At 40.8% G+C, this 26,374-nt stretch overlaps 1 long non-coding RNA gene across 1 annotated transcript; it reads right to left on the reverse strand.

Annotated features, from left to right (window-relative positions):
* Positions 1-327: 327 nt before the first annotated feature.
* On the reverse strand, positions 328-18,015 carry LOC109393114 (uncharacterized). Its single transcript, XR_002126180.1, has 3 exons — positions 17,907-18,015; positions 4,898-4,962; positions 328-381 (listed from the first exon to the last, which is right to left on the reverse strand). It is a non-coding gene; the product is annotated as an uncharacterized LOC109393114 (long non-coding RNA).
* Between the last annotated feature and the right edge of the window lie 8,359 nt (positions 18,016-26,374).

Below are 26,374 nucleotides of genomic sequence, written 5' to 3' on the forward strand. Positions count from 1 at the left end.
ATACTGATTTCTAGGATTCTGGTTTAGTAGGAAATGTTAGTATTATTTACTGGAGGTTTCCCAAAGAATGACAATACATGGAAAGACTTGGAATCCTCTACCACTTCAACACAGTTGGGTATAAAAACCGACACAGACATTTAGAATATACAGTGTCACTTTCCTCGGCTAGTTCATCAATATTGCTAACATTCACTCCACTAAATATATGTACAATCCATGATGTCCTGCTTCAATAACAAAGTGAGAACTTTCAGTTATATAAAGCACATTTATTTTTTAACGTATTACCTTTCAGAAAAACAAAACAAAACAAAACATTGAAGACTTGTTGCTTGCCACGAGTATTCTTTTGGCTCTACCTTGACACGAGGACACTTTCTGGAATGGCAAGCAGTTATTAATTTTTTGTACTTGTATACCTCAGTAAAAACAAGCTCTTGCTTTTTCTTTTAATGCCTATTTCTACATTTTCACTGCAGAAAATTGCTAGCCTAGGCTCATGATGGGTATGGTAAATTGATTGAAATTTTGGTCCCAATTCTCTATCCCTACCTGTAATAGTACCCATTGTGATATGATGATAACATCTTACATCAAGAGGTACAGTATATTTTCCAGCCCCTTGAATCTGGGCTGACCTTGTTACTTGCTTTTGTCAAAAGAATGAGGCAGTAGCAGCAATTATGAGATCAGGCCTTAAGAGATTTTTAGCCTTTCAACTTTCTCTTGAAACATCTGTCTCTACCATGAGAATAGGTCTCAGCAATTTGCCTGAGGATGATAGACTGCATGAAAATGAGCCACGGTATCCCAGCCTGCAGGAGCTAGTGCCCAGAAAAGCATCACCCATGATTGATGTATGGCTCGCCCAAGAGGTAGCGGGGAACCCAGATAAGACCAAGAGAATTGTTCAGTTGAGCCTAGCCTAAATTGTTGAGCCAGAGAATTTTCAGGTAAAGAGTGTTGACTTAAGCTTTTACATTTGGGCTGGTTTGTTATGTGGTCAGTAATACCTAACTGATGCAATAGGTTTTATGGAGGCTTATGAACTCTCTGAAATTTTGTGTAAAATTTTGTGTGTACTAGTATGTATGTTTTTCTGTGAAGGAACTTTTAGCATTTAGCTATTCTCACACAATTGTGGTCCAGAAAAGTTTTGCAAATCATTGCTTTATTGGGGTAGTGATGGGCTTAGTCACGTGCCACATGTCAGATCCGTTCATCTCTGGAATAAAACTACGCAGATGCTGGTGAAGACAGCTTTTTGTTAGAGTGAGAGTAAACATACACAGAAAAAAACAAAAACAATTCACTTGTGTATATGTGCGTGCCTGTGCACACTTTTGTTAATTGAACTGGAAATCTTTGGATCCCTTTTCTAGGTAGTATGTGCTTACATACCTTGATATCACCTATTATGTTGTGTGTAAGTCTTTTCTTCATTGCCTCTGACTAAATGCTGGAGTATTAGATTAAAAGATTAATTTTCAATGCTAATGCCCTAATTAGATTGCCAGTTGAGATCACATGTATGTTCTTCTTTGAAGCGTTTGCTGTTAAGATACCTTCATAAAATACCTTCGTGGTTTAGGATAATATCTTTCAACCCTTGTCCCTTCCATCCTCATTCTGAGCTGACAGTCTCCCCTTCCACTTCATAGACAAAAGGTAAATCATCAGAGGGAAACTTTCTGAAGTCTTGTAGGACGGCAATTATGTGAACTAAATAAAACCTGTAACATGTGAGCCACGGCTTAGCCAACAAAGCTAATGGAAGCTTTTGCAATGTTTCATTGTTATAACATTAAAAGTTAATATATGCATACGTGTATATATATATGTATGTATATATATATATATGTATATATATATATATATATGTATGTATTTTTTTTAACTGGGTTTCTATCCCCAAGGTGGTGGGCTATGTCATTTTCATCTGATGGCTGTGCTGTTCTTTGGTCAGCTGATGCGGCCAACACATAGGGTTCTGCTTGAATACATTGCATTTGCTCTGTGCTTATCTACCATGTGCCAAGGTTTGAGAGCCATACGTTTTCTTCAAACTCAGATCTCCTGGCTCATTGTCAGTCAAGTCATGCCAGAGCTGCTAGCCAACAAAAGCATATAGGGAAAATAAATTTGTCATAGGAAAAGTACAGAAAAGCGATCACTTTCAGGCAGGACTACAGTAAGAACACTGTTAGGCTGCATTTCACTAATGTTAAAAACAAAATGCCTTGCCAAATATCTTAAAATTGTGTGTGTGTGTGTGTGTGTGTGTGTGTGTGTGTGTGTATGTGTGTGTGTGTGTGTGAATTAAAGCATAAGTGATTGGATACTTCTACCATATACGCAGACCCAAATTCATTACACACAGAAAACCATAGACATTTGCAAGAGTTATTTACCCAGGAACCAAAGTGGTTATATTTTAACCCTTCCCCCACCCCTGACCCAATCATGTGTTTGTTCGCCGGCTCTCAGGTGTAAGAGATGGAGTAGGGCGGTGGGGGTGGTTTGAATTTCAGTAAAGCATAGCAGGTGTAATGGTGGTCTCAGAGAAACACCTCCTTTCCTTCTGCAGAATAACAGGTCATTTCACTGAGAAAAGAGCTGGGTTTTATCCAGCACTTGCACCTTACAGCTTCAAATACATACCACATGGGGAGGATTGCCAGAAAACTACAGAATGGCTGCTATAAACACCTCATGGTGGGGAGTGGAGGTTTCTATCAGTTCTTTGTCTTTTCTCTAAGGTGGAGCATACTAGTAATAATGTTGTCTCCCTTCTTTTTGGTTCAGAAATTACTTTGCTATGCATATAAAAAAATAAAAAGGAGGTAAGGCAATCTACAAAAGACTGATGTTCTAGACATTTAAATACTCTTTTTCAAAGACAACATTGTCTACTCTATCTGTATGCGTCAGGTTATAATAGATTTGTCACCCAAAGATACAGAATGGAAATGAATAGAAATCTAAGGTGTCCTTCACATGCCATGTTGTCCACAAAAATAGTTTCTGACATTGCCATAGCAGGGACTCAGCAATGTGGTGGCCACATATGCTGACGCTGTGAGGATGAGGCACCTGAATTTCCTCAGTGAGGTAATGGTGGGGGCCAAAGCAGGTGGTGCCTCCCACCTGGTGAAAAAGAAAATGAACCCCACATAAAGTCCGTGCCATTTCCAAGCAGTTATGAGAGTCCCTTTACACCTTCCACGTTCCCTAAGTCACATGTCCCCTTGGTACGTCTGCATCCTTTCTTTTCCCCAGCAAGGTGGTCCTTACTGCCCATTTGCACTCGATATTATCTGTGTAAACATTTTGGATTTGCAGGCTGGGAGAACTACACTGTGTTTTGCCCTGACCACATGTCTCCTTAAGGAAGGCTGTGTTCATTACATATTATCCTCAGAGGGTGAACGTGATTTAGGGGTTGCTGTTGTGCTTGTCCTGGGAGCTACGTGTTGGAATGAAAAAATCCCACCCATAGAGATTAGGCACACGTTGAGCTCTGAAGTTGCATGCTCTGTTCCCTTTTATTTATTTCTTTTTAAGAAAATGTTCTCAAATTTTCCTCTTGTGTCGGCCCAAGATAGTCTTTTGAGCAACTTATAATTTTTCAGTGGCCTCCACCCTCTGTTTTTGGATTGCTTTTGTTTTCTAACTCTTGTGGCCACTTAGTTATTTACTAGTGGTTCAAGAAGTGTCCTAAAGAGCAAAGTTATTTGCTAGATATACGTAATTACTGACATACACACATAAAATATATGCACATGTACACCTCCACACAAATGTATCTCCAAATGGATTCTAAGAGAATCCACAGTTGGTCTAATGTAGCTAAATTTGTTTGGACAGTTTTTTCCTTTAGCAAAAAGGACATTTAAAAATTTCTGAAGTAGATGAACGTTGATAATGTTTTCTTAAAATTACTTTGTGTTGTACAAATAAGGGTCAGCTATTTTTAAAATTTACCTAGTCTCTATTTCAATTTAGAATTTACAGAAACTTTAGGGCTCAACTTCTTCCCTAGCTTGTGCGACTATTATCTACAGCTTAGAAGCAAGAGTCCGGGAAAAGGCAGAGTTCCCAGTACAAACTTAGGTCCCTGAATTGACTCTAAACTTGATCTGAAAGCCAGGGATATAAAAATGTTCATACTTATAAAAAGTTGAGGGAATCATATGTTTATAATATGAGCTATATTTTAAATTCCATAGAATTTGATGTTTAAAGAATTCTATGGTGAATATCTCTCTCTCTCTCTCTCTCTCTCTCTCTCTCTCTCTCTCTCTCTCTCTCTCTCTTTCTCTCTCAAAGAATTATCACAGAATCCACTTTGGGTGTAGACCTAGACCTTCCTACAATATATTATTAGCTTAGGTGACTCATACCTCTTATACGGACTCCTTGCCTCCTCCTAGCCTGCGATATCTGTATCATGAGTTCCTTTTATTACTTAAAATAAATACAATACTCTAACATTATTACTGAAACTTGTGCAATAAAGTACCCCCGGTGCTAGAGAACACAAACATTAAATTTATCTGCCTCAGGGAAGTCTAGGCCTCAGCTCAAAGTGGTCCAAATCATGTTTGAACTTTCTTTGAACACTTTACCTTCCATATTAATGCAACGCTTTTACTATGATTTCTACTAAGCCCTTGCTTTTTTAAATTTAACATGTTTTAAATGATGTACCATTATGTAAAATCAGTGCAATAGGATGAGGTGCCATGTTCAATCTGTTCCGTCCAGCAGACCCAGCAGGACTCTAAGGCAGCAAACAGGGTTTTTATCCACTCACTCATTCATGTATTTAGCATTAGCAAGTGTTGGTTTTTTTTCCAGTTTTGGTTTGCTTGTTTGTTTGTTTTGTGCTTACCGTGTTTTCAGCACTCTGCAAGGTGCTAGGGAGACAGAAGGCAGATTCTTCAATTATCTAGTAATCTAGTTGGGGAGAGAATCAACATGGAAACACATAAATATAATAAAGCCTATAAAGCTATGATTGAATTGTGTAAACAACACAGTCTGGGCCCCAATGCATGGGGGAAAGCTTCATAGAGGAGGTCAGATTTGAAACTGAGTAAAATGGTCACCAGGAGCAGGAGAAAGGGCATTTTCAGCAGAGGAAGCAGCATGAGAAGGTCCTGGAGGTGTGAGAGGGCTTGGGTTTCGGGAGACGTTTCAATGTGACTGGTACATGAGGGTGCTGGAGGAGGGCAGAGAGATAAGGTTAGAGATAAAGGTAGAAGCCAGATTGTGTTGGTCTGTCTCTGCCGTATTTCAGCATGGATCGTAGACAGCCAGGACCCCCTAAAGAGTTTTAGGGGACTGATGTGATCAGGTTAGCAGCAGCCTGGATGACAAATTGAAGAAAGCAAGACTTGAGGCCAAGAGATGGGTTAGGTGACTACAGCAAGAGCCCAGGTGCGAAGCCATAACAGCTTGAACTGGAGCCAAAAAGTCAGATGATGATGAAGGGACATAAATGAGAGATGTTATAGAGATAGAATCGACAGGACTTGGTTATCAGCTTGATGTGGGAGGTTAGGAGAGAAGATAATAGGAAGACAAGAGTTTAAAATAACTCCAAGTTTTTGACTTGGGAATGTGAGTCTGGGCTCTGTGGTTCACACATTACAGACAGATTTCTGCTGTGCTTTTAAGATAGATTCTTAGTGACTTCCTCAGGGATTGAAGTTCCCAAACTTCTCTAGAGTCTGCTCCCTCTGCTCCTGACCAGCCTCCAGCTGAGGTCCTTAGGCTTAACTCTGCCCAGACGTTTCCAACTCCAACTTCTAACGCAATGCCAAAGTTTTTATGCAATATCTTGGCCATTTCCTCCTTGCTTCTCTAAGGATATAGCTGTCATGTGGCCAAGCAGTTGCTAAGTGTCAGCGACTACTGCGACTGCTAGGCTTATTGGCCACACTCCCATGAATAGTTGATAAGGAAACAATGAGTCAAATGCACTTAGACAGTTGCTTACTCACGGCACAGCAGGCAGATAAGCTTCACGTTGGCATCAGCTCCTCTGATTCCCCTGGTGTTATGGACGATGGGGAGCAGACCAAGCGAATGCTAAGCATACAGAAGTCTGTCAGAGCCAAGGACCTCTGTGCAAAGGAAGCCCCCAATCTTTTCAAGGGGCCACTAGCAAAGCTACTGAACCTTTATCCACGAGGGAGAAATTATCTTTATTGTAGTAATACCACAATTAAACTCATTGATTCCACCATCAGCAATTGGTGAAAATAGGTTATTGTTGGGAGACAGTTCTTGATGGCATTTTTAGCTACACTTCTCAGATTACCTTTTCCAAGGATGTTAGTACAGCAAACAATTTTGGAAAATAAAGGTAGTGTCTCTCTGGGTCAGTGGACCATTATGCTTCCTGACCAGAAAAATAAATTCGAGGTGTCAATAGGGATGTTAAGATAGATACCCCTCAACATAAAGCCAGTAAGCAGTTGGCTATATGCACTTACAGATCCAGGGAAAGGATTGTATAAGAAATGGATTAGATTTTCCTCCATATGGGTGGTAGTTAAAGCCACGGGAGAAGGTGCATGTTTCCGGAGAACATATGTATGAGAAGAAGGCAGTAAGTAGAAAGACCTTAGGAATTAGCAATGTTTACATGGCTGGGAAAACAGGAACAACAGAAGAGTTTCAGAAGGAATGGTCAGAAGGGAGAAAGAGAATCAGGAGAGAATTCCACCTTGGACTTCAAGAAAAGGACATATTCCAAGAAGGGAGGGAGCTGTAGTATCAAATACAACAATGAGGTCAAATAAGGTGAAAAAGTCCATTGGCTTTAGCAGTTTTGAAGACATAGGTGACCTTTGCAAGAGCATTTCAGTGGAATACTAGGTAGTGAAGTTCGACTGGAGCCGTATGAAGCATGAGAGGGAGCTAACGGAGAGGGGACAGAGCATGCAGACTCTTTCTGAAGTGCTTACCTAGAAAGGAAAGAGAAAAGGGTATAGAATTAAATATATGTATATATGCTGGGGGTGCCAAAAAATGTGTACACATTTTAAGAGATGTTATCTATGCTCAAGCAGTAGTTCACTGCAATCAGAAGTGTCTGGACGCTGATGGGAACCATTTTGAGCACCTCTTGTAATTGCAGAAGTCAAACGTGACTTCTATTATCTTTTGTTATCAGTATATATTGAGTATTACAATTAATACAGTTTTTTCCTTTTTTAAAATGTATATACATTTTTTGGCACCCTCTGTGTATGTATTTATACACATATATATATATATATATATATATATATATATATATAAAGATAGAAGAAAGTTGCAAAGATGTATGGCGAAAGGAAAAGGGGCAGTAGAAGACTGAAAATGTAGGAGAAAGAACTAATTGCTACAGCAAGATCTGCCTCTGGCAAGGAAGGTATGTTAGGTTCCTATGGTTGCCATAACAAATTACCAAGAACTTGGTGGCTTAAAACAACAGAAATGTATTGTTTGATAGTTCTAGAAGCCAGAGGTCTGAAATCAAGGTGTTGGCAGGCCCGCCTCTCTCTGTAGCCTGGGGGACCAGGGAGAGCCCTGCCTGGCCTCTTCCAGTTTGCCACCTTTCCTTAGCATTCTTTGACTTATGGCCTCATCACTCAGTGGTTGCCACCATCTTTACAATGCCTTATCCTCAGTGTGTTTGTGTCATCTCCTCTTCTATTTCCAGCCTCCCTCTGCCTTTCTCTTACAAGGACACTTGTCATTGAATTTAGGGACCACATGAATAATCTAGGATTGTCTTCTCATCTCAAGTTCACTCACTTAATCACATCTTTGAAGATCCTTTTTCCAAAAAAAGGTAACAGTCACTGTTCCAGGGATTAGGACATGGACATATCTTTTTTAGGGACCACCATTCAACCGACTACAGAACGGATCAAGGGTCGAGGTTAAGGGATGAGCCTGGAACCGGAAATGGGATATGAAGCGACTGGGGAAAGGAAGTTAAGGTAGGGACCTGTAGAAGTTAGAGAGTGTGGGTCAGAAGCCAAAAGACTTCTCACCTGGAAGCCTCAAATTTCTCTATGAAGCAGGGGACAAGGAGGAAAGGCAGTAGGAATAGACCTGAGTGCAGGAGAAAAATGAAGTAGTGTGAAAGCTGTGGGTGTGGGAAGAGAGGTTGACAAAGAACAGGTGAAGTGCAAAGGTGGGGAGATAAGGTGTTGGGGACTGTATATTTCTAGACCTTACATTGGTAAGATTTGATCATTCCTTTACATATCTCTGGTTGTATTTTTCATCAATAGAGTGCACTGAAGCAAAACAACTACAACCACAAATAAAGCAAAGCAAAACAAATGCCCATGAAAACCAAGCACAGCCTGCTTAGTCTAGACTAGCCCAGCAGATTCGTTGCTCTCTCATCGTGAAACCCAGGGAAACACTGATGGTGACTAACACATGGCCAGAATTAATGTGAGAGAGAAGGGAATGAAAGCCTTCAGTCATTGGGAGCTCCATGGGGAGCAGGGCAAATTGAGCTGCATTTTCTTTGGCTTCTGATCTGAAGTTTCTCCAGAAAAGGCTTTTCGAGGAAATGAGAGAAATGCCAAGAAAAGGGGAGTGTGCTAAATGTGGGGCAGATAAGCCTGAACATACCGTACACGTCCAAACGATTAAACCATAGGAGCAAACTTCAGTCTGTAACTTTAGCCTTATTATCACCTAAAAATTTTAACATGGGGGTATTTACTGGGCACAAACCCTGGGTTGGCCTCCATATTGCCCCAAATTCATATTTGGTGAAAACAGTGCCAGCATTTATCTAAATGACTCCAAGCAAGTTCCGATCTTCAGTCTTCCACTGTGTACCATCAAACCCATGTCCAAAGGTCCAGACAGTTTTAATGTGATGAGAAGAAAGGATCAGATATTTTTCTGGCATCCTTCATGTATAAGTCAATGAGTTTAAATGGAATCTTGATATTTGGATGAATGGAACAGAGAGATGAGAAAGAATTTTGTTTTCTAAGTCCACAATATGAATATCTTGGTTCCTCAAGTTCCAAGCTAAAGCGAAGTGGGTTATAGTATACTATAGTTGCCAGATTTCATATTATGTATATGTATTCTGCAGGCACCGGGAGCCAAGGCAGCAACTAAACATACCTTATAGTAGAACTTCTCAAACGTTAGTGTTCATATGAACCTCTTGGGAATTGTTTTAAAAGCAGATTCTGTAGGTTTGGGGAGGACCTGAGATTTTGCATTTCAAACAAGCTCTCAAATGACATTGATGCAGCTGGTCCAAGGATATATTTTGAGTAGCAAGATGTTAGACTATTTAAACATCTTATAGAATACATACATGGGATCCAAAAAATATGAGGATTGGTAGCTGTAACATTAGAAAAAATCATAGGTGACAGTAAGCTATAAATGTTTTTCTTATCTTTTGAGACGAACCATATTTTTTTATGTTCTCAGTAAGCCTTCATATTGACCATTAATCCACTTAACTTTCTCTGTGGTGAAGATACAGTGATTAAAAGGAGCCAAAATATCTAATCTACAGATAGTGAGTGAGAAATTTCTTAGGTTTGAAGTTGAATGGGTTCAGAACTACATCCCTAAGATGTATAGGGTTTTTCTTTTCTTTTTCTTTTCTGTTCTTTTTCATGTTACACTCGACAAAAAGGCTGGACAATCTCTTGAGAAGGAAGAGCCTTTTGTTTTTATAATCAGGATTTTAGGAGTAGGTTTGGAGCCACTTTTATTAAGATTTATTAAACTTCTTACAGATTTAGCTACCAGAGAGGTTGTATTGATTCCTCATTTAGCTTCCGTTTTCTCTTTCTTCTGTTCTGTCAGAAACCCAATGTTGTGGAAGTACCCCCCGCCCTACCCCCCAACACCATGGAGTCGTGTATTAGGGATAACTGGTGCCTCCCTAGGTCCAACAGTGGGTCTGGTTGTGTAAGGGTAACCCCATTTCTTTTGCCAGCGGTGGTTTAGGAATCAGATGTGGAAGTTTCTGGGAGAGCCTCTAGGACAAATTTTCTTGCTCCTAAGAGAGCCACAGAAGAGGAAAATTCGTCATCTGTATTTTATTGGGACACGGGCTCCGGAACTGCTGGAGTCATCTTGTAACCAGTCTGAGAATAAAGGCAGCAACAGTTGAGAGGATAGAAATAACATCATTAGCCACTGACTCAACCAATCCTATAGCCCTCCCTACTTTTGGACCTTTTATTATGTGAAATGATTTCTATTTTTTAGCATTCTGGCTAGTTTTTTTGGAGATCTCTGTTACTCGTAATTGAAAGCATCCTTCTTTTTATCTTCACACCAAATAAAGTTGAGCAGGACAAGACCTGGAGAGCACCCATCTCTGAATTAGTTGCTCTTAGAATCCTCAGAAGGATTACATTGCAGTGAAAATGTCTAACCATCCTGATAAAGCCATAGAAACTCAATGTGGTTTCATTGAAATAACCAACCACACTGATTTTCCTCCACTAGGTGAATAGATGAATTTATTAAATTTTAACTTTTTTTTCAAAAAAGTATTATTTAAAAAGTCAATTTTCAAATCATACTGATAACTCTTAGAACTGAGCCAGTTTTTTAGAACATTGATGTATTTATTTTTATTTTCCATTTTATGTATTTTGGGTGGCTTCTGATGAGCGGCCCTAGATTATTCATGACTGCTTCTACTGTGAGGAGGTATATTTTAAGAAAAACAAGTCACCAGCCACTCTTTCTGCACGTCGAACACACACATCGCCAGAGTGGATACTGTACAAACATGAAAAATTAGAACTCACATTACAGTTGAGGCCGCTGCAATGCTTTGACACTGGCCTCTCCCAAAAGTAAATAGTCTTACTTTGTTGATCATTTTTTGTTAAAACTCCATTTGTGAGTGTTGTGAAACATTAAATAATCTGGACATTTGCACTGCTGAGTATGATGCTGTGTAAAGCAAAGGAGTCGAAGAATGACTTCTTTATAATAGCATATGGCAAATCTCTCTAATGAGAGACCATTTACTGTATGAGTCTCCTACATGTGGTACTTGACAGCAGGTGTCTGGAGAAAATCCTGCAAACATTTTCAAGTATACTGTTACTGGCAATTGGCAAGAAAAGGTAAAGATCTGAATGTGGAGGATTGAACCAGAAAGGAGAATAAAAGGCAAAACGATAATGAAAGAGAGAGAGTGAGAGAGAGAAAGAAAAAAAATCACCTAAAAACCCCAGCTCACCAGCTTGTTTCTGCATTAAGGAAGTGTATAAATAACTCCATCAGAGGGCACTAAACATGACATATTACCTACACGGAAGAGAAAGGTCTTATTGTGCTCAAGTCACTAAGTTACCTAAGGCTCCTTTCTCAATAGAGAATGGATACAAGTGACTGGCTCACGTCAGTGTGGAGTTTAATTAAACCACTCAGCGCTGGTCTGCAGAAGCTGAGAATTAAATTTATTGGGGGAAAATATTCATTTGGACAAGTTTTACATGAGATGTTTGCATCCCATGCTTAATGTCAAATGCAGGGCTGTCACTCATAATTGTGTTTTTGTGCACGAACAAAGGTACGCCATCTGAGGTGAGTGGGGGCTGCAATCAAAGCCACACTGCACTTGCCGAGCCGAAACCCTGGCTCAGGGCTACCTGTGCTGGGAGTGAGGTCGCATTTTTTTCATCCCACAAAGGTACTTTCTTTAGTTAAGCTCTCTGCCCTCAATCTTCTACTAATTCGCCAAATGAAAGAGAGGGGCATTTTTTTTGTTGTTTTTAGTGGCGCTTTTTCTAATTTGTCCACCTGGTGAGGAGACACCTTTTCTCTCTTTGGCAGAAAGGCACAAATAAGCGCTGTTCAAGAAGTAAGATTGAACCTCTGCTCCAAAATTGGACCATAGGAAAAGACCAACCTAGAGGGCACTTCGGCATGTAGCTGTGATCTGCAGGCAGATTACTCTTCTACTTGGAGAACTTGTGTTATTGAAGGGTAGATGTGGCCTTATTACCCGCTTGCTAGTCCAGGAACTGGCCTAGTCTGCTGCTGAAAGTTAATCCACTGAGGAGGGAGGAATAGGCTCATGTCCCTGACAGATTGACTCTATAATCATACCCTTCCATTGCCACCTGGTTTCAGCTTTAGGAATGCAAAGTAAGCAGAATTAATGGGGAACACATTTTCTCTTATTCCATGTGACATATTACACTTTATGTATGACTAGAGAGGGAGTGAAAAAACAAAGCAATTGAGAGCAAAAAGAAATCACACAGAGTCTGTTTTTTTGTTTTTTTTTGTTTTTGTTTTTTAAGATTTTATTGGGGAATTGGGAGAGGGAACAGTGTTGGGGAATCGGGGAAGGGGAACAGACAAGTTGCTGTCCTTTTGTTCTTCAGTCTAGTTGTGGAGGACGTTGCTTCACTGGCCCATGTTGGTATTATCATTGCTCTCTTCCTGGCTGAGGCAGATTCGTTGCCGGCCATTGGACGGCAGCTCACGCTGGCTGCCAACCACTCACGGTAGCTTTACGGCAGCCCATTGCCACCATACTGCAGCCTAAGCTGTCGCTGGGGACTCACGGCAGCCCAGCTCCAGGTCGAGCTGTTGTTCACCACCTTAGCTGTAGAGGGCAGTGTCACTGGCCCTCATGTGGGATATGAACCGGGGCCCTGCTGCTCAGAACTGGTGTCCCAAGCCCACTCCTAACCAATGTGCCACTCTGCCAACCCGTTTTTTTTCCATTAAAGTTTTAGTGGGAATTTTTAACTCATTTATGAATTCTCTTGCTTTGTCAACATCAAAAGAGAAAAATATACTTCTCAAATAATTCTGTCTTTTACTAATATGGTTGATTTTATTATTTCTCCAATTATTCGCTCCCCTTTCCTTGTAAGAAGATTATACATTTTTTACCCTGCCGTTCCTATCCATCAAGGGGTATTCTTCCTTGTCCCATTGGTAGGGGTTTTGGCCATGTGACTTCCTTTGGCCAATTACACTTAGCCAATGTAATAAATAACACTAAATGGTTGGCTGTAACACTGCCTTCCATGTGCTATAGGGTTGGAATGAGCTAAACGGATGGGCTGCTTCTCCAGCCCGGGTCTGAGAATGAGAAGCCATGTGGAGTAGAGTCACAACCTGCCTGCAGCCTACACGTAACAGGAATACTAAATAAACCTTTATTTTATAAGCCCCAGAGATTTGGGGGCTCATTATTACAGCAAAGCTGACAAGGCACCAGGAGTGAAATGCTTCTTAACAAAAAACCTAAAAGATGTGGCATTGGCTTCTGGCCAGTATGTGACAAGGAAACTTTAATTAAGGACAGGAAAAAAATGACAATCTCTGATATGGAGTGGTGAATATCTGGTATAACGCTGTTCACAATAATTTGAAGGCAGATAATACACTTAATATATTTGTGACTTTAGGTAAAAATGTGGGGAATAGAATGTCGCTATTGTGCCATGGTTGTTGTTAGATGCATTTGACAAGTAACTATAAAGAGGAAATGAGCTCAGAAAATAACTGGCCAAGCAGGGATGAGAGGAAGAAGAGAATATAGAAGTATTAAAACTTGGCAGGGTTGAAATATACTACCATTTCTCTTATCTACCAGTAAAAGATAAAATTTAGAAATGCACTTAGCAACAGGCCAATTAAGATTCAAACTTGGGTTGAAGAATATGAGTAAGTCAAGGGGTGAGGCTACCACACCACTTGTTGAAACCTTTAAATGTATTAAGGTGCCCCCTCCTCACACATAAACCCTTCTCGCTGGACAGAATGGCTCAGAGAAAAGAGATAAGGGCATGTGTATCCAACAAACAAAAAGAAGTAAGCTCAAACTGCTTGTAAGGAAGGTCGGGTGGTCTTGAAAAAAGTTATAGCTGTGGCTATTGGCACATGGATCTAACTGGAATCAAATAGGTATAAAGCTAATTGCATTTTTGTGGTTTGTGTGTGTGTGTGTGGGGGGGCGGGGAGCGGATAAGGGGGCTGTCAAAAGAGCCACCAGCCTAAATTTAAAAAGTCCTTGACTATTCAAGACCAAAGCAAACCTTTGGGTCCCCAAATGTCTACAGGCAGAAAGAAGGCTGAGAAAAATGCTGCTAAAGACTTAGAAGCCCTCTTTTTGACTAGTTCCCTTCTCCCCGCCCTCTCTCTAGCAAGAATTCCTCCCTTCCTTGATATCCAATCACCTTCAATATCTGATCAAATGACTGCTCATCTCCCACCTCTGATACCTGATCACCTGTGGCTTGCCTTCAGCAGAAATCCTGTTATCACTTGATGTTTTCCTTTTATAATTTACATCCATTGACCCCTTGATTTGCTCATTGACTAACCTCCCTGAATTTGGAGTCGAGCCCTGGTCTTTACACATATTGCAAATAGTCCTAAATAGAGTCTTCCTTACCATTTTAGCAAATGTCAGAATCATTTTTTCTTTAACAATGCTCCGTCACAAAGGAGGGCATATTGTTCAGTACCTCTTTCAATGCAACCAAGGAGGATAATGTCAGAGGAAAGGCCTCTTAGAGGGTAGAGCCAGGAGTCATGGAGAAAAACCCGCCTAGAGAATTACTTCCAGCAAGTAGAACTAGAACCCAGTCAAGGAACATTTCCTCCCCACAGAGGAGGAGGCCTTGGCAACATTTGCCCAGGGGGTTTTAGAATTGCTAGTGATAAGTGACTGCTGCATAGCAGTCATCTCCCATTCTTCGCCTTTCCTGCGTGTTTGTTGTTATCTTATTCCCGAGCTACTAGTTTATCTTATTTATATAACTTGTGTTTTAGTCCCTGTGCCTCTGAAGGAGTGAACACATCCAGATATGAAAGAGACTCCGAAGTGTGCATTGATAATGGAATGGAATTTTGCATGAGGGGAGGAGAAGAGCAGCTCTTCATGACCCAGAGGGTGAACTGTGGCAGACCGTGCCATTGTCCCCCCCCCCTCTTTTTCTTCTCCCTTTCCCTTAAAGAAGATTATTCATCCTCACCCATCGCCATGTGATTTGCAGTAACCCTCCCCACCCCACTCTGCCACCACAGGAGGGGTATATATTGCGGAATAAGTAGACCACCCAAATGAGAACAAACAGAGGCTATTTATTCAGAGTTTGCTATGTAGCAGGGCAGTCAGCCTCCATCACTTGCATTTGGCAGAGAGTCAAAGGCAGCAGGGAGTGGGAGAGCTATTTTATAGTGAGAGAGGGAAGGCTTCAGGTATGCTGATTGGAGGTCCCTGGCCGGCTCCCTGGACGTGGGGGATGTTGGATGATTGGTCTGAGAGCACATTTAGTTTTCTCTAGTGAATCCTGAGTTTGAAGCGGGAGCAGAAACAACCTGGCGGCTATTGGCCAACTCCTGACCACTTGGGACCGATTGCTACAGAGGCTGTGGTTTAGCTTCCTGGGCTGCGTGCTGCCCAGGTTGTGGGTTAGGGTTTTAGTGCATCAGTCTGGTCATTATCCACTTGCATATTCTTTCTCTCCTCTTCTCTGTTTTCTTGACGTCAAGCTTAGCAATGGGGTTTCTTTGGCCAGTAGGATGTGCGTGGGCATGGTACATGCCATATTTGAGCAGAAGGTTTAAGAGCCACTGTGTGTTTAACTCTGGCCCCCTTTTCCTTCTGCCATGAGAATAGCATGTCCCACAGAGGGGCTGCTGCTGTAGCCTGGCTTCCAGTACGTGAGGACATAGGGATCAGAGCCTACCCAGTGCCAACAACACAGCTGCAGTGGACTGGAGTTTATGTGACCTGTCAGTGAAAAAAGGAACCTTCCTTTCATAAGCCATTATTAATTCAGGTTTGTTGTTTATGCAACAGAGCTAATTAATGCACTCATCCTCTGGCTTGGATCAGAGAAGACTCTGGCAAAGGGGTGGTTCTGCTTTGAGGAAATCTAAATAAAGGGCTCAGGGCATGTTTTTCTATAAGAAAGAAAATATCTGTACTAATATTCATAATATTGATAATAAGAGCTACTATCTATACGTAGTGATTTTGAGCTCTTCATGTAATGCTATGAAGAAATGTAATTCACCAGAATTCCTCTTTGAAAAGGGGAGCTGTCTTTGCTAGAAAAACACTGCGATGACTAAGTAAGTGAGGCAGGGAGAGGATGTAGGTGTGGGCAGAACTGCTCTTGCTAAGTGGAGGGAGTTTGTTGGTGGTGTTGTTGAACCAGAGAGAAAAGAGGACTAGGGAAAGAGACAGACAGGGAGCGAACCAGGGAGGTGGTAGGAGACTGCAGTGCTCAGTAGAGTCCTCCCCGTGAGCCCTTCCCTCCAAATCTCAGGTATGTTTATGAAATTTACGCAGCATGTGGGTCAGGAAACTGGGGGACATTGCAGAGTGACTGAGCTGCCCTCCAGATTGAGATGCTGAGGCAGCCTGGTGGATGCAGAAATAACAGAAATAGAGACAACTGTGGACATGAACCGCTGGAAGTTACAGAAGTTGTGGGAAGGGCTTTCCATTGTCACAGGTTGGAGAGTTGGGCCAAATTCCACCAGTTTTCTAAGTCTTAGAGGGCTCCTGCTAATGAATAAATTATATTAACAAAAGCCTACAAGTAAATATTACTCCCATTTCATGGATAAGGAAATTGAGACCCACAGCAATGATACAACTTGCCTTAAATGCTATAACCTGCCTTAAATCAGGCAGTGAGTAATTTGAACAGCTGGGATGAAAGTCTGCTATGAAGTCTCCAGAGGCTGTGCTCTTGGAGCTCTGTGATTCTGGGCCATGCTAAATTTAAATTTTGATGATACATTTGTAGCCTCTCAAAAATTTTTTTATATAGTTAATTATTTATGGAAACCTTTACTTAAATCTTTCTTTTATTATTGAAATTCTAGCTATGCGCCTTTTTAATGTATTCAACACAACTTTTTTAAAACTGCAAATTGTTTATGTCACTTCTGACTTAAACCCCCGTGGAGGTGAAGGAGCGAGTTCAACTTCCTTGCCAGGGCACCCATGCCCAATCTGACCTGGGCCACCAGGCCACCCGCTCCAATTTCAGCTCACGCCACACTCCGCCTCTGTCTGAATTCCAGCTGCTCTGGCTTTTTCAAAGGCACCACTGTAGTCTTGCATTTACCCTTTTCCTAGAAGGTTCTCCCCACTATTCCTACCCCCTTGTCAAAAAAGAAAAAAAAAACCATATCATGGAACTAAGCCCTACTCATTGTGCAGATTTCATTTTAAATATTTCTTCTTCAGTGCAGCCTGCCCTAGCACCTGCCCACCCCTCAGATTAGGTCATGTCTTCTTGTCACGTATTCTCATAGCTTTTTGTCCTTCTTCTTCATAAGTACTTGTCTTAGGTTGTAACTATGAACCTCTGGGATTGTTAGTTTAACGAGGGGCTATAGAGTTGTAGTGGTTACGAGGGAAAGTGATGAGGTCACATTGCCTGGGTTTAAGCCTCAGTTCTGCAATTTATTAACAGGAAAGGCCTGGCCCAATTATTTAAGATCTTTGCGTCTCATTTTTCTCTTCTGTATAATGGGCATGATATAACAGTACCTACTTCTGGGAAATTACTGTTTCTCTACACTCTCACGAAGAACACTTCTGACACCACACACACATAATAATTCAGTTCAGTTCTCTGGTGGACATTGACGGGATGTCCTACAATTTAACTCAATTATGACACTAACTGCCCAGAGTTAGTGCAGACTCCACAGGTTAAGGGCTTGGTCCCACAAGGCTGCCTGCCTTCAGACACCAATCGCAAGTGGTATATCTCCAGGTTACCCACAATTTCTGTCTGCACCCACAAATCGGGTGTTTCCACAACCCCCTCCTCAGGTTTGATAGCATGCCATAATGGCTCATCAAACTCCAATAAACATTTACTTACATTTACTGGTTTATTATAAAGAAGACGGATGAACAGCCAGGCGAAGAGGTACATAGCGCAAGTCTGGAAGGGTCTTGAGTGCAGGAGCTTGAGTCCCTGTAGGGTTGAGGTTAGCTAAACTGGAAACTCACCAAATTCCTTGGTTCAAGAGTCTTTATTGAGCTTTAATCTCCAGCCCCACCCCTTCCCAAAGATTGGTGGCTGGGCTGCAAGTTCCAGCTCTCTAATCACATGGTCTTCCTTGTGACTAGCCCCATCCTGAGATGATGTAGCATAAGCTTCTGTGTGATCAAAGGACTTGTTATGAAGAGCAAAACACACTCCTATCACTTAGGAAATTACAAGGGTTTTAAGAACTCTGTATAAAAACCAAATGCTCTAACAAAAGATGCTCTTATCACCCTTGTCACTCAGAAAAATACAAAGGTGTTAGGAGCTCTGGGACAGGAATCCAGAATGAAGACCAAATCTATATTTCTAATTACACACTACTTCATATGGCTATAATGAGAAGTAAATGAGTCAGCAATGGAGTGCTTTGTGTAAAGGGGATCACGCTCAAATTTAAATGAAAAACGGACCTACTCTTAAAATCAGTTTCTTGGAGGTAAAGCAAATTGGAAGATGAACTGGATATGCAGAAGTAGATACATGGACGGTCATCCTTCTGTGTCCTCGGGGGGGTCCTAGAACCAGTCCCCGGAGGTTAGCAAAATTCGGGGATGCTCAAGTCCCTTGTATAAAATGGCATAATATTTGCATGTAATTTGCACACATCCTCCCGTATACTTTAAATCATCTCTAGATTACTTATAATACCTAATACAATGTAATTGTTCTACTGTATTGTTTAGGAAGTAGTCTGTCTGTACAAGGTCAGTTCAGATGCAGCCATCATAGGCCTAATTACATAGTATATGTCAACAACAACTTTTATTTCAAATATTTTTGATCTGCAGTTGGTTGAGTCTGTGAATATGGAACTCAAGGTTTCAGAGGGCTAACTGTACACTTCTTTTTAGTATTGAAGGAAATTAATAGACTCAGATAAACAGATTGAAATAGCATTTTGTAATACGTCTTTCTTCTTTGAGCCTGAATGGTATGGTCATTAAACCATGAGTTTAGAAAAGGGTTTCAATATTCACTGATCTACATGGTGCATTATATGTAATAATTACTTGTTAGGCAGTATGAACAGAAGGTTATTGAAGCTGAAGGTAGAAAACTTAAAATAATAAATTTAGTCAAGGGAAAATATGTTGATAAAGTGTAGAATGCACTATTTCATTTGTCTAATTGCATGACCCACATGTTACCCCCTAATCTATCTACATTGGATAACCTCATTTTTTGTAGCCTACAACTATAGCCTCTTGCCTGCCTAGAATAGCCAAAACAATTTTTTTTGTTTGTTTTTTTTTGTGTTTTTTTTTAGCTGAGCCATCCTGCTACCTGTTGGCAGCTCAGCTGCTGCTCAGCTCGGGCTGGACTCGAACCGCTGTTGCTCAGAGCTCAAACTCTTGAGAGAGCTCTTAACCAACTGAGCCACTCGGCCGGCCCCTTGCCAAAACAGTTTTTAAGAACAATGTTGTATGACTTACAGTACCAGATATCAAGGTTTATAAAAGTTAAGACAATGTGGCACTGTTGCAAGTACAGAAAAATAAGCAATCAAACAGACGAAAGGACCCAGGAAAAGACCTTCGCATATGTAGAATTCCAGAATAGGACAGACGTAGCATTAAAATTAGAGGGATAAGGACAAACTATTTAACACACAGTGCTGACATAACTGGTTATCTATATGCAGAACATAAATTGCTGTCTCATCTATCTAAAAAAATAAATTCCATATTTATTACAGAAATAAAAATGGAAAAACTCAAGACTTCTAAAAGAAGATGTAGGAAAATATCTTCATGATATGTAAGAAAGGGTTTCTTAGAGAAGAAGCAAAAAACATGGAAAAGCTCGATAAATTTAACTGCATTAATGTGAAAATTTTTGTATAGCAAAAATAACATTAGTAAAATGAAAAGGCATGTCACTAGATAGAAGGTGTTTGCAATTGCAGAAATTTAGTATCCATAAAATATGAAGAATGCATATAAATCAATAAAGAAATAAGCAATTCAATAGAAAAATGAATAAGTCATATTACCAGACAATTTACTAAAAAAGAAAACTGAATAACCAACCAACAGATGAAAAATCAGTAATCAGGAATTACAAAACAAAAAGAGATCCTTTTTTTACCCATCAATTTAACAAAAATTAAGTGTCATAATAACAAATTTTGGTGGAATTTTCTGATGAGTATGTAAATTGGCACAATAGTTTGGAGAACATTTTGGCAATATCTAGTAAAGTTAAATATATATGTATTTCCCCATGTATAAGATGCTCCCAATGTATAAGACGCACCTTAATTTTGGGGCCCGAAATTTGAAAAAAAATGTATTACATAACGTTATTGAACTCAAGTTTTATTCATCATAAAATTCATACAACTCCTCATCACTGTCAAAACTCCCAACCATTAGCTTGTCCTCATCTGTGTCTGATGACAAATCACTGTCTTCATATATTGCCTCTCGTGGCCTTCTTCTGCCGTGGTGTTTTCAGTAGGGTTTCTTCTTCCCGTAGCCAGTCTCAGATTGTTTTCTCAGTTGGAGGAGGACCAGACTTACGTTCAGCAGCACGATTTCCATTCAGTTTTGCAAAATGGATCACTTTTAACTTGAATTCAGCACTGTACAAAAATCTTTTCTGAACCATTTCTTGGCAGAACATGGCAAAATGTAACCTACCGTAATATACCGGTAACAAGTGCGAAACAATGAGTGCAAAGATAACAAACGCAAAAAAGGGGAAAATGCAAGTAAAAAAACTACAACAATGAGCGCAAAAACAAGTGCAAAAAAAGTTGGAAATGCAAGTAAAAAATCTACAATCACTGTATAAGACGCACCCAGTTTTTAGACCCCAATTTTTTTTTTTTTTTTTAAAGCTGAGCCATCCTGCTACCTGTTGGCAGCTCAGCGGCTGCTCAGCTCGGGCTGGACTTGAACCGCTGTTGCTCAGAGTTCAAACTCTTGAGCGAGCTCTTAATCAACTGAGCCACTCGGCTGGCCCTCCCAAATTTTTTTAAAAAGGGTGCGTCTTATATTTGGGGAAATACGGTATATATTTATATTATTTATATATATATAATATAAATAAATATACACACACACACACACACACACACACACATATATATATATATATATCCATGACCCAACAATTACATTCCTGGGTATGTACCCTGGAGAAACTTTCACGCATGTGCTCTGTATCAATCAGGGTTCATTTTCGAGGAACACAACCTCTTCTAGCTAAATGAGCAGGAAGGCATTTATGAGAAGTTTTTGAATGGCTTTAGAATTATTGAGAGGGCTGAAAACTCTAGGTTGTGCTCTCAGGAATGACTTCCTCAAATCAGAGAGCTGGGCCCGCTGCCTCCTCTATGATCAGGGAGCTGCTGGCCCCAGAACCATATTGCTGCTGCCAGGGTCGGTAAGTTGTCACAGCAGGTAACTGTCACAGTCAGGAAGCTGCCACCATCAGAAAGCCGCTGCTATGGCTGCTGGATCCAGACCAATGCCATGCCTGCTATGATCCACACCAACAAAACAGATACTCTGCTCTGGCTCCTGACACCTGCAAAGCGCACGACTAGCTGCTGGGGCTCGGCCAGCACGCGCTCCCTGAGCATGCTCATCACAGGGAGCACAAAAGGAGCAGCAATGCGCTCGGCCTCACTCCTTCCTTCCCAGCCTTGTTAAGCTCGTCTGATTGGCAGACTCTACATCGCTCCTGGAACCTCTCTCTACTGGAGAAGGGGAATGGTTTGTAGCTTTCTAGTTTCTGTACATGTGGATCTCCATCGGCAACAGGCCACATTGCTCCTCAGTGGTTACTCAACACACCAACAAGCAGGGTGCCCTGTTCCCTGACTTAGATTTCCAAACAACAACTGCCTGACAACAACTTAACGGATTTTCTCTGTCACTCACACAAATAACTCACTCATCTCCACTCTAACGGGGCAAAACTCAAGTCCTAGCAATCCTTGCATCTAATTCTGGGAGTTACTCGTTCTCTCTTTATTTCAGTTACTATTCTATCTTGATCTCCAATGACCTATGGACTAGGGTGTCAGGCCCTTGAATTTTTATGAGGTTTATATTCTACCTTCTCGTGTACACCTGTCTTAGGTAGAAACTTAGGGTAACTGCTACTCCTCCTTCACCAGGTGCCATCAATGTCATCATCAGCTGGATATTCTGGGGAAGGTGAGATGATAACTGACGGGAGCTGGAGAGCTTATTGGCCTGTAGGCAAAATGGTAATGGTGCCTGCCTCTCTGTGCCTGTGAAGGCCTCTGGTATGTTCTGCTTATTGGGATAGGGACAGAGAGTTGCTAGATCAAGAGCTACTAATCAGTCGTTCCCCAGTGAAGCTTGCATTATGGACTGAATGTTTGTGTCCCCCAGAATTTGTATGTTGAAACTCTAACCCCCAGTATGACGGTATTAACCCGGGGCTTTGGAGAGGTTAATGAGGTTCAGATGAGGTCATGAAGGTAGAGCTCTGTGGTAGGATTAGTGCCCTTCTGAAAAGAGGAAGAGACGGGAGGTCACTCCACTGCCCCCATGGTGGCATCCAGCAAGAAGGCAGCTGTCTATGAACCAGGAAGAAGGCCCTCACCAGACAGCGAATCTGCAGTAACTTGGTCTTAGAATTCTCAGCCTCCCGAACTGTGAGAAGTGTTCTGTTTTGAAGCCACCCAGTCTTGGGATTTTTTTTTTTTAAATTTTATTGGGGAGCAGCCATGGTCATTGGTTACACATTGCTTTCATGCTACAATGGCATAGTTGATTCTTTTAAGGAGGGCACAGCTCACCGTGGCCCACCATGTGGGGATCGAACCGGCAACCTTGGTGTTATCAGCACCACACTCTAACCAACGGAGCTAACCAGTCACCCAGTATTTTGTTATAGCAGCTCGAGCTGACTAAGCCAGCTTGTGATAATCCACTATCATTCTCCAAGAATGTCTTCTGCACAACCGAAACAAGGGAGTGAAATGGGGATGTGATAAGAATCATCATTATTTTAGCTTTCAAATCTTTGATGGTAGTACTAATCTGTGATTCTTCCTGGAGATGTGGCATGACCTTTCATTTGCTATTATGTAAAGGAGTGATAGTTCCAGAAGCTTCCTTTTGGCTTTCCTACCAGAAATAATAGTCATCACTCCACAGGTCAGGAAACGTTATTCTACTGTAATTTTTTTTAAATGTCTGTGTACAGGAATAGAGAAATAACCATAGATGTGTTCAAGAACACATCATTTATCAGTTGATCCCAATAATCCCCCATTCTTAATAGTACCAATATAGAAACACAGTACCAATATAGCACCCCAGGGATTAGCATTTACTCAGAGCCAGCACCCAGTAGTTTTTAAAATAAAGATCTGGGTAGCTGCCTTTTCCCAGGACACAATTTTACTAGTAAATGTCAACAGGCCCTTTTCGGGAAGCCTATTGTCAACAGCAGCAACGGAAATAGACTTGGGGAGAATCAACACCAAATTCATGATAGTGACTCCTGAATGATACAAGGAAGTGGTTACTGGACTTGATGCATGCAGGTTCGCTGCTGTGTAGCTCACTCCTAGTTGGGGGACACCCTTCACATAGAATACAGCATATTACACTCCAGAGGAATCACTCACAGTGCCTTCTGCAACTGTTCATGACAGCCCTGAGTATACTCAGAATCCTTAATTTTTATAGAGATGGCTATTCTAGTGTTCCTTATAATATTTTCGACAGATTTGTATATATAAGAAAGGTTTTATAATAAAATTCTATGAATCGCAATACAAAGTTCTGTGAAAGTTCCTCTGTGAAATTCTACAAATGCTGATCTTTGAAATATCATCTTTCAAACCTATGAGTTTGATAGTCAGGCTCTACTTTGCAACTCTTGTTCTTGGATGTCATACTGGAAGACTGGACATGCACTTTTTCAGTGATGGTCCTCATTTTAGCACTTCTTTGGCTTTGATTGGCCAAAAGAGACAAAGAGAGGTAATCACAAGTGTGTGATAAATGACCCAGCTTCTGGTGAAAAATGTAAGAACTGTGCACTTTACTATGCACTTGAGGTCATTGATTTTTCACTGGCATTACTGCTTGGACTCAGGATTCTAATAATTGGACAATGATTTTTTTTAGTTGAAGTTTTTATCACCTTGGTCTAAATACAATAATAATCTTTACTACTATGTATTGAGTACTTATTACAAGCTAAGCACTGTTCTAAGTGCTTTGTCTACAATCATTCATTTAAACCTCACAACAATTTTAGGAGGCAGATACCATTATTATCTTCATTTTACAGATGAGAAAATTGAGGAGAAGAATGTGTCCTAGGTCACATGGCCAAAATAGTGATAGGGCTGAGTCCAGGTATAGCTGACCCCAACACTTGCATAAATGGTCTATCTCTGACACACTTCCCTAAATTGTTCTTGATAGCTTTTCACTCAGACACTGCATAAGTAGATTCCTCTCTTCCCCCTAAATTCCACCTTCCAGACTTATGCGACTTAAATGTTTTATACCATAGGAGATGTCTTCCATCCAGGGAAGAAAGTCATTTTCAAATATCAAGTTGAAGGTTAGTCACTAGGTGGGAAGAGGAAATTCTAATTTTACTCTGGAATTCAGTAAAATTTATACACATGCACACCCACAAATATATTAAATTCTCTTTAAAATGAGAATTTATGAGTATTAATTTCACGTGATTCACACAGTCTCGTGAATATAGTCTTTTAAAAATTCCAAACCTATCTCTCATCCTGTCTTGTGGTTTGTTTAACTGATTGATCACTTCTGAAATTACTATCCGAAGCTACATTGAGGAGCCCACCTCAAACATTACCATCTAGTACATTTGTCAGAAAGAAAAACTTCTGGCAAGTAGCAAAGTGTATTCATGGAAATATTATGTTTTCAAAAAACAAACAAATACAAGCAGGGAGACCTTGGGTCCTGGGTCAAAGATTTGGAGTATTTTGTGCATTGTTTTCATGGGTGTGGGTCAAAGGCTGTCTATTTTAATAGTTCATTTTAGAGAGATTACAAATGATTTCTCTGAATGCTGACAGAGAAGGAAAACTCACAGAGGCCCTTTACACTCAACCTTGGCTCAGCAGCAGTAGCCAGGGGGTTAGAGGTTGCCGTAGCAATGACCTGTATTTCATAATGCCTCCCATCTGTCCACAGATGTGTGAGTTTGCTTAAAGGTTTTATTAGATTTTTATTAGCTCCAGCTCCTCTGCGTTTGCCAGCCTGGGTGCAATTTCTAAAATACCTAATCCATTAGCTATTCAATATATGCAGATATATATTGAGATATGTTCTCTGACCAGGTCCCTGGTGCCGTTTGGTTGATACTAACACATGTTTTGTGGTTATAATAACTAGGATTCATAGGGTAGGCATTGCAAGGCACTTGATGATGATGATGATGGTGATAGTGATGGTGATGGTGATGGTGATGACAATGTTGATGTCTGTCTGAATCAGCTTGGTGCCAAAGGTTCCAAATGAGAGTTAGTGTTCTGTGGCTGGTAATACTAATAATCCTACTCCAATCCATTATAATTTGGTCTACAAGGCGAGAAGGCAGAAGGAAAACAGTAATAGCAACAAAAACAAAACAAAACAAAAACAGTTCACACCAGCTCTGCTTTAGTTCAGGCCGCTATAACAAAACTCACACACTGGGTGGCTTATAAACAACAGACATTTATTTCTCATAGTTCTGGAGGCTAGAAGTCCAAGGTCAAGGTGCCAGAATGCACAGGTTTGGGAGAGCCTTCTTCAGGGTTGCAGATGGCTGATTTCTCCTTGTATTCTCACATGGAGGGTAGCAGAGAGGGGAAGGCAGCTCTTTTGTGACTCTTTCAAGGGCACTCATCCCATTCACGAAGTCTCCACCTTCATAACCTAATCTAATCCTAATTATCTCCCACAGGCCTCACCTCCTAATACCATCCCATTGGGAGGCAGGGTTTCAACACGAATGTTTTTTTGAGGGGAAGAGGGCACAAATATTCAGTCTATAGCAAAACCCATGTACATTTTTTTTCTTTTTTTACTAATAAAAACGAGCCATGTATATTTTTTCTTTGCAACCTCTCAAATAGTTTATTTAGCCTTGAGAGAATTAGAACTAAGAGTTCTCTCCTTCCGATACCAATGATAGTAGCACTTTCATCGATCTGAGACATCACTACCATTTATAGCTTGGCAAGCCCAGTGTTAGAGTCTGACCTTTTACTCCATGAGAAGAGCACCACGTCTGTCTTGCTCACACCCCAGTGCCCAGCATGTGTTAGG

The sequence above is a fragment of the Hipposideros armiger genome, unplaced genomic scaffold (genome assembly GCF_001890085.2).
Source record: "Hipposideros armiger isolate ML-2016 unplaced genomic scaffold, ASM189008v1 scaffold_364, whole genome shotgun sequence".
Classification (NCBI taxonomy): domain Eukaryota; kingdom Metazoa; phylum Chordata; class Mammalia; order Chiroptera; family Hipposideridae; genus Hipposideros; species Hipposideros armiger.